This window comes from Choloepus didactylus, chromosome 5 (assembly GCF_015220235.1).
Source record: "Choloepus didactylus isolate mChoDid1 chromosome 5, mChoDid1.pri, whole genome shotgun sequence".
Taxonomy (NCBI): Eukaryota; Metazoa; Chordata; class Mammalia; order Pilosa; family Megalonychidae; genus Choloepus; species Choloepus didactylus.
Window position 1 is genome coordinate 166,926,275 of NC_051311.1, and position 6,994 is coordinate 166,933,268.

A 6,994-nucleotide genomic window follows, 5' to 3' on the forward strand; every position below is an offset into this window, starting at 1 on the left:
TGGGATGATGCCTTCCATTGGGCTACTTCTCTTTCCCAGAGCAATTCCTGCCTCAAATTGGGATTTGGTTCCAGGTGTTTTAGACCAGATGCATGTTTTCTTTGTCAGGGCTGCACAACTCTAAAAATCCAGCCCCCAGAGATTTCCATGTGCCAATATCCACACTAGAATTCTCTTTGAAAAACTTCTTGTATGTACTTTATTCCTTTGCTCTCTTGCCCTCAGCACCCTCAAACCCCCCTTAATGACAAAGATCTTGAGTTAAATATTAACTCCCTAAAGTTCCAAAGAGACTAAAGGTCCCACCCCTGATGTGAACTTTGCACTGATAGATTGATAGATGTTTTCCAGTTGATAGATGTTCCCTGTGGGCATTTTTGGAAATTTTTACTCAAAGCCTTTTTAAACATCATTGTTTCAGATTCTGGATCTAAAGACAGTTTATTTTTTACAAACTTGTAAGCCTCCAGATTTCTGGATTATATCCACTGTTTCATCTTTGCTTGCAAACAGGCCATTTCTTTCCTGACCTTCTCTCTCTCTCTCTCTCTCTCTCTCTCTCTCTCTCTCTCTCTCTCCTTTGCATACAGTAGCATCCACATACAATACTAAGGTTCTATTTTCCAATATCTTCCTTCTCAGCCACAAGTTTGACAAGAAAATGATCTGCCTTCCAAGTAATCACAAGTCACAATTAACACCTTGGAAAATCTTTTGCCTTCTTTTCAACCTCCCATGTTAGTTTCCTCACTGCCCACCACCTTACTGCTACACCAATATTTTATGTTTTAGTTTTCACAGCAGTGTACTATTGGTACCAATTTTTGTATTAGTCAGCATAGGTATTTCTACATTGCAGTAGCAAATTACCCTTGCAATCTCTGTGGCCTAAATACAATAAAGGTTATTCATGTTCACACCAGATCTAATTTGTCAGATGAGTCTCTAGTGCACCTGCCTTCCATGAGGTGACTCAGGTATTGAGGTGGTAGCAGTCTTTGGATCTGCCTCTCAATTCCTGTCCTCAGAGATTGGCTGATGAGGGAAGGGTTTACATAGAAATTTCACACCTGCTTGTTAAAGATTTGTCCAAGGAGTAAGACACACCACTTCTGCTCAAAGTCCATTGTCCAGAATTGGTCTTACAATGTACCTAACTACAAGGGGGCTGAAAATTCAAGAGAGCAAATGGATAACTGATGAGCAGTAAATATCTTTACCACAGTCTCTGAAGGTGTTGTGTTGAGATAGTAGAACTTAAAGATCAAAGTCATCCACACAGTGGAGTTGGTGCAGGAAGGTACATGTGCTGGAGAAATGCAGACCTGTACAGGAATATGTAGGAGTGAAAAACACAATCGATGTTTTGTTGAATTAACCTACCACTTTTAAGATGCCATCATTTTTACTTGGCACTCATTCCATTACTGCAATCCCTTAACTGTTTTTTGAGTTTTGAAAAATATACTTCTGTCAGTTCTTGCTGGTTTTTCAAAACTTCTGTGGGGAAATGGAACCTTGGAGCTTCTCACCCTGACATGTCTAATGAGTGGGACTCTGTCTTTTAAATTTTAACCTATCTTTGGATGTGTAGCATTGTGGTTCTAATTTGCATTTCCCTGGTGCCTAATGACACAGCACCTTTTCATATGCTTATTGGACATTCCCTGTCTTGTGAAAAGCCTGTTCAAGCCTTTGGACCATTTTTCTTTTGGGTTTTCTGTATTTTCATTGATTTCTAGGAATGATTTATATATTTCAGATTTTATTACTTTGTTGGATGTGGTCCTACATGCATTTCTTCTCCTTCCTACCCTTCCCCGTTAACCCTCTGATGCCACCTCCTATTTCCCCCAATTCTCATTTCTTTCTACCCATTGGCCTCTATGTTTCCTGAACATAGTAGACATATTTTCACCTCTGGATTCCTTATTACCTGCTAATTCTAACTATAGTGTTCTTCTCACAAGAGTTCCATAGCTCCCTCTGTTAATTTATTCATGTCTTCTTGCCATTGTCACCTTCTTTGTGAGTCTTCTCTGATCTCCCTATTTCATCTTGTACTGTCCCTCAAACATCCTACCTGTCACCCACCCCTCTCCATTGCTTTTTCTTTAATTAAAATTTAGTATTAGGAAAAACCTCAAATATACACAAAATTAGAAAGTATATTATAATGATGCTATTCCATAGATATAACCATCATCAATAATTATAAACCATTTTCCAATATTATTTTATTTCACCCATAAATATTTCAGCCTGCATCTTTAAATGATGAGTAAGTTTTTAATGTCACAGTAGCCATGCCATCATGAAATCTAATGAAATTAACAGTCTCATATATAATACCAGCAGATATTCAAGTTTGCCACTTGTCTCAAAGATATGTTTGAATAAAGATCCAAACAAGGTACATATATTGCTTTACTATTCAAATATTATATATTTTACTTATCTATTTGCATGTTGTTTGTTTCTCCCATTAGAAGAGCATTGCCATTTAAGGGGGAATTTCAGTGAATTTTGTTCTTTGCTGTATCTCCAGCATCTATAACAGTTCCTGGCAGATAGTAGGAATTCAATAAATGTTTGTAGAATGGAGACATGAAGTTGGCAATACAGATGTAACAGCCCAAATGGTATGCCCTGTGAACACTGTTAAATGTGTTACTTTCCAGCTCTAACACTTTGGGCAACTTTTCTGATCCTCAGTTTTCTCATCTGTAAATGGGACAGCTATCACAACAACTTTGCAATTGTGAGAATTAGAAGCAATACTGTTAACAGTGCCTGGCACCTTGTTCACTCTCAATATAGCATCTCTTTATTTTACATCAGAACTGCTTTTGTTGGACACATCATTCAGACATAAGCAGACAAAAGGTGTATAATAAAGTATGTGGTTTTGCCCATAAAGAGGTCTGGCCTTTGTCCTGGGTTCCTGGGAGGTAACCTCTAAACCCTTGGATATTCCCAAGTGAAAGTAGTGTCAGTTTTTTTCATGATGGGCACCTCATGCCACATCTTATAGTTTAAACTAAAGAGGTGACCCATGGTGAGTGCCACAGGCCAAGTGATAGGCCAACCTCCAGAATGGGGGAAGCTGAAGACTAAGTTAAACAATAAGGGTAATCATTCAGTCAATTCACCATACCCATGAATGAAGCCTTAGCAAAAATTCTAGACACCAAAGTTTGGGCCAGCTTCCTGAGATGGAAATACACTGGTCTATTCTCACATGTTGATGACTGGAAGGGTATTGGAGCCTGAGGACAATGGAAGCTTTGCAGGTGAACCCTCCAAGACTTTGGCCTATGTGTCTTTTCCTTTGGCTAATTTTAATCAAAATCCTTTACCTATAATGTTCTGTAACCATGTAATATAATGGCTTTCAATTTGTTCTATAAGGCATTCTAGCAAATTATCAAACCTGTGTGTGGTTTGGGAACCCCACCAGCTTGCAGTTGGTGTCAGCAGTCAGTGCAGTCTTAGGGACTGTACTCTCTATGTATTTGGATCCTAACTCCTTACAGTTGGTTTCATAAGTCTTAGGCAGGCATCTCAGTCTGGAATACTCTGCTGTCAAACCTTACATTTTGGCTAACTCTGAGTATTTGGTATCAGGGAAGTACGATTCATTAGAATGAAACAACTCACTGAAATGTATGGTTTGGAACAAGAAAGGATGAAAGTGTTGGAAATGGTGAAAGATTGATTCCTGGACAGCCACAAAGTCACTCATGGTATAGAACCACTGTTGTGCTGCAATCAGTTGCTGGAGGTAAGAGTTCTCAATGGCATGTAAGTATGGTGAATCCCACTCTAGGGAAGTGGCTTACTGGATGCATAAGTAAATGCAAACTAACAGGAAAAAAGCAATCTATGTGATACCTTGGTTATTGTTGTCTTTAATAGACAAATGAAAGTGTAAGAGAGTGTCAGGACATATTCTGATACTAGGCCAAGCTTGGATCCCAGACCTCTTAAGTTATAGCCATAAAACCCAGAACAACTTCTAAAGGGAAAAGTTATGTGGAAGCAACAGATAGGGTAGAAAATTCACTCACTGAAAGAGAAAGGAGAAAGCCAAGGGACTCATGCCAACAGAGTGGAAATATTTTCTTTACTAATAAATGTGATAAAAAAAGCAGAAATTGATGGTGTGGAAAACAGAGGTCTTAATGTAGCCCTCTTAGAAGGTGAATGGTCCCATGGCAGCCCCTGCTGGTCCCCCATACTGAAGGACTCTAAACAAATCAGATTTATTCAACCTAGAATGGAGAATTTTTAAAGCTGCAAGACAAAGATGACAAGGAGAAAACTCACCTCCAATTATCTGGGGCTTTGGTCCTTCAAGATAAAGACTGCTGAGAGGTCCTGTGTCCCTTGGCCCACCCCTAGCTGTTGAACTATCAAGGAGTGGACAAGAGATGTTCCTGGGACTCTGACGTGAGAAAACCATGCACTATTAATCCCAGACCTGTTGGTGTAGTCTCCATGGGGCTCTATTAGATTTAGAAAATAAGAGAATGCATTGGTGATGGGATAAAGGTGAAAATTTGGATGAAAATTGAATGTTTGAACTGAACTTATGTGAATTGATTTCATCTCTTCTATTTTGATGCATTATTTGGAAAGATACTCAGTTTGACCAGGGAACAGTTCCCTTACCTCTCATGTAGTAAAACAGAAAGCATAAAATCAGCCTTTGTTCCTATATTGATAGGAAGGGTGAAATGGGAACTGATAAGTTTGCCTGAGTCCACACAGGTCACTGATTTTCTGTGTAATAGCCCTGCATGCAGCACAGTCTTCAGCTTAATGACAAAAGTTGTGAAGTGCCATCTAGTGATGTTCCCTGGTATTTTGCACCAGGAAATTTCCATTTGAGAGACAATTACTAGCTTGGTATTGGACTTTAATTGAGACTGGCCTTCTGACTGAAAGACATAAAATAATCTCAAACCTGAAATATTCATAAAGTCTTTGGTGATGTTGACAAAATGCTCTAATGGAGAAGGTAGTTCCCAGAAGAGTTTCCTAAGATTGAAATTGTTTACACAGGAATATGCTAGTGGGGGAATACAAGGGGATACTCATGAGCAAGGGGCCTCTTTTCCCCTTAGAATGACTTTGAACCACCTGAGGACCTCTCTGACCCCATCGCCTCTTGGATGGCACCCTCTAAACAGCTCTATACTAATCAACAAAGAGCTGCTTGTTTTATGGATGGGAATTCCATGGTGAATGGAAAACATTCCATTTGGAAGACTGCCACTCTGGCTGAAGAAGATAAAAACAAATAATCTCAGTGGCTGAATTGCACGCCACTAACATGTATGTTTAGGTTTTTAGTGAAACATGGGTGGAAGCCAATGGCCTGGTCATATGTTCAGGCAGAAGATCAATAGAAAACTGACCTAATAAAGGGAGACCTGTAAGTGGCATAACCCTATGGAAATCACTGCAGGAATTTGCAGGGTACATTAAAACAAGACATATCAATGGGCATTAGAATAATTATTTTCCAGGACCAAAAGATGATTGGACTACTCGGGGCCGCATGGCTGAGAGAGACCCAGGCAGCAACCAGAGGCAGAATGAGGAAATTGAAGCAATGGCAGCTATATATGGCGAGGAATAGTGTGTCACAGATAACTGTGCCAAAATATTCTATATTAAAATTAATGACAATAAAGATGACCCCAAATGGACACTTGGCTTGCAGGTGATGCTACCTAATGAATATCCAGAGACAGCCCCACCTATTTATGAACTGAAAGCTCCTTGGCTTAATGGGCAAGAACGTGTGGATTTATCGAATAGCCTTGAGGAAATATATATACAGAATATTGGTGAAAGTATTCTCTACCTATGGGTGGAGAAAATAAGAGATGTTTTAATACAAAAATCTCATAAGGCAGAACCAGGCCCTGAAGTGAAGAAGAAAACTGAAGAGGAAGATGTTGAGTGTGAAGATGATTTCACTTTAGCTTGCCAGCCAGAATATTCAGTTAAAGCACTGGATTTTGAGATCAGTGAAAATCAAACAGAAATAAAAGAATTACCTCCAATTGATCATGGCATTCCTATTACAGAATGAAGAAGTACTTTTCAGGCACACTTAGTTCCTGTAGTTTGTCCTAAACAGGTGAAAATGGTTCTTGCCAAATTGTATGAGAATAAGAAAATAGCTAGTGCTACCCACAACATCTACGCCTACAGAATATATTGTGAAGATAAACAGACCTTCTTACAGGACTGTGAAGATGATGAGGAAACAGCAGCTGGCGGGCGTCTTCTCCATCTCATGGAGATTTTGAATCTGAGGAATGTCATGGTGGTAGTACCATGCTGGTATGGAGGTATTCTGCTAGGACCAGATCGCTTTAAACATATCAACAACTGTGCCAGAAACATACTAGTAGAGAAGAATTATACAAATTCACCAGAGAAATCATCTAAGGCTTTGGGAAAGAACAAAAAAGTAAGAAAAGACAAGAAAAGGAGTGAACCTTAGTGCCTGAAACTCTATGAAAGGTTAATTTGCCTATAATTAAATACAAATTACACAGTCATCAAGGAATATATTGTGCAGAGAGAAGATGCTTGACTGCTCAAGTCTGCCAATTCATTGTGGACACCAACATTATCTTTTCTTCTTTGGTTATATCATCTGCCAAAAATAGAGAACTTGATATATTCCTTTTGTTTCAGGCTTATTGAGAAGGAGTAACTGGACTTAATCACCTCTTCATCTGATTTTAGGAAGGTAACAGTTGCCCAGGGCAGTACCTGAGTTAACTGTCCATTTCAGTTACATGTCAAGTGCCTTTGTTAGGCGGGGAAGGAGCATCTCTAGAGGAATATAAATACCTGATATCTTGTCATTTGGATTCTCGGTATGTTAAATGAATATTGCCTTTTACTGCTCTTTATAGCTTATTGGAACAGCACATTGAAGATTGATCTTGGAGAGCTGCTTCTTGTG

General features: G+C 39.1%; 1 pseudogene; it reads left to right on the forward strand.

The window, feature by feature from the left end:
* Positions 1 to 5,566: 5,566 nt before the first annotated feature.
* On the forward strand, positions 5,567 to 6,523 carry LOC119535514 (annotated as a pseudogene).
* The last annotated feature ends 471 nt before the right edge of the window (positions 6,524 to 6,994 follow it).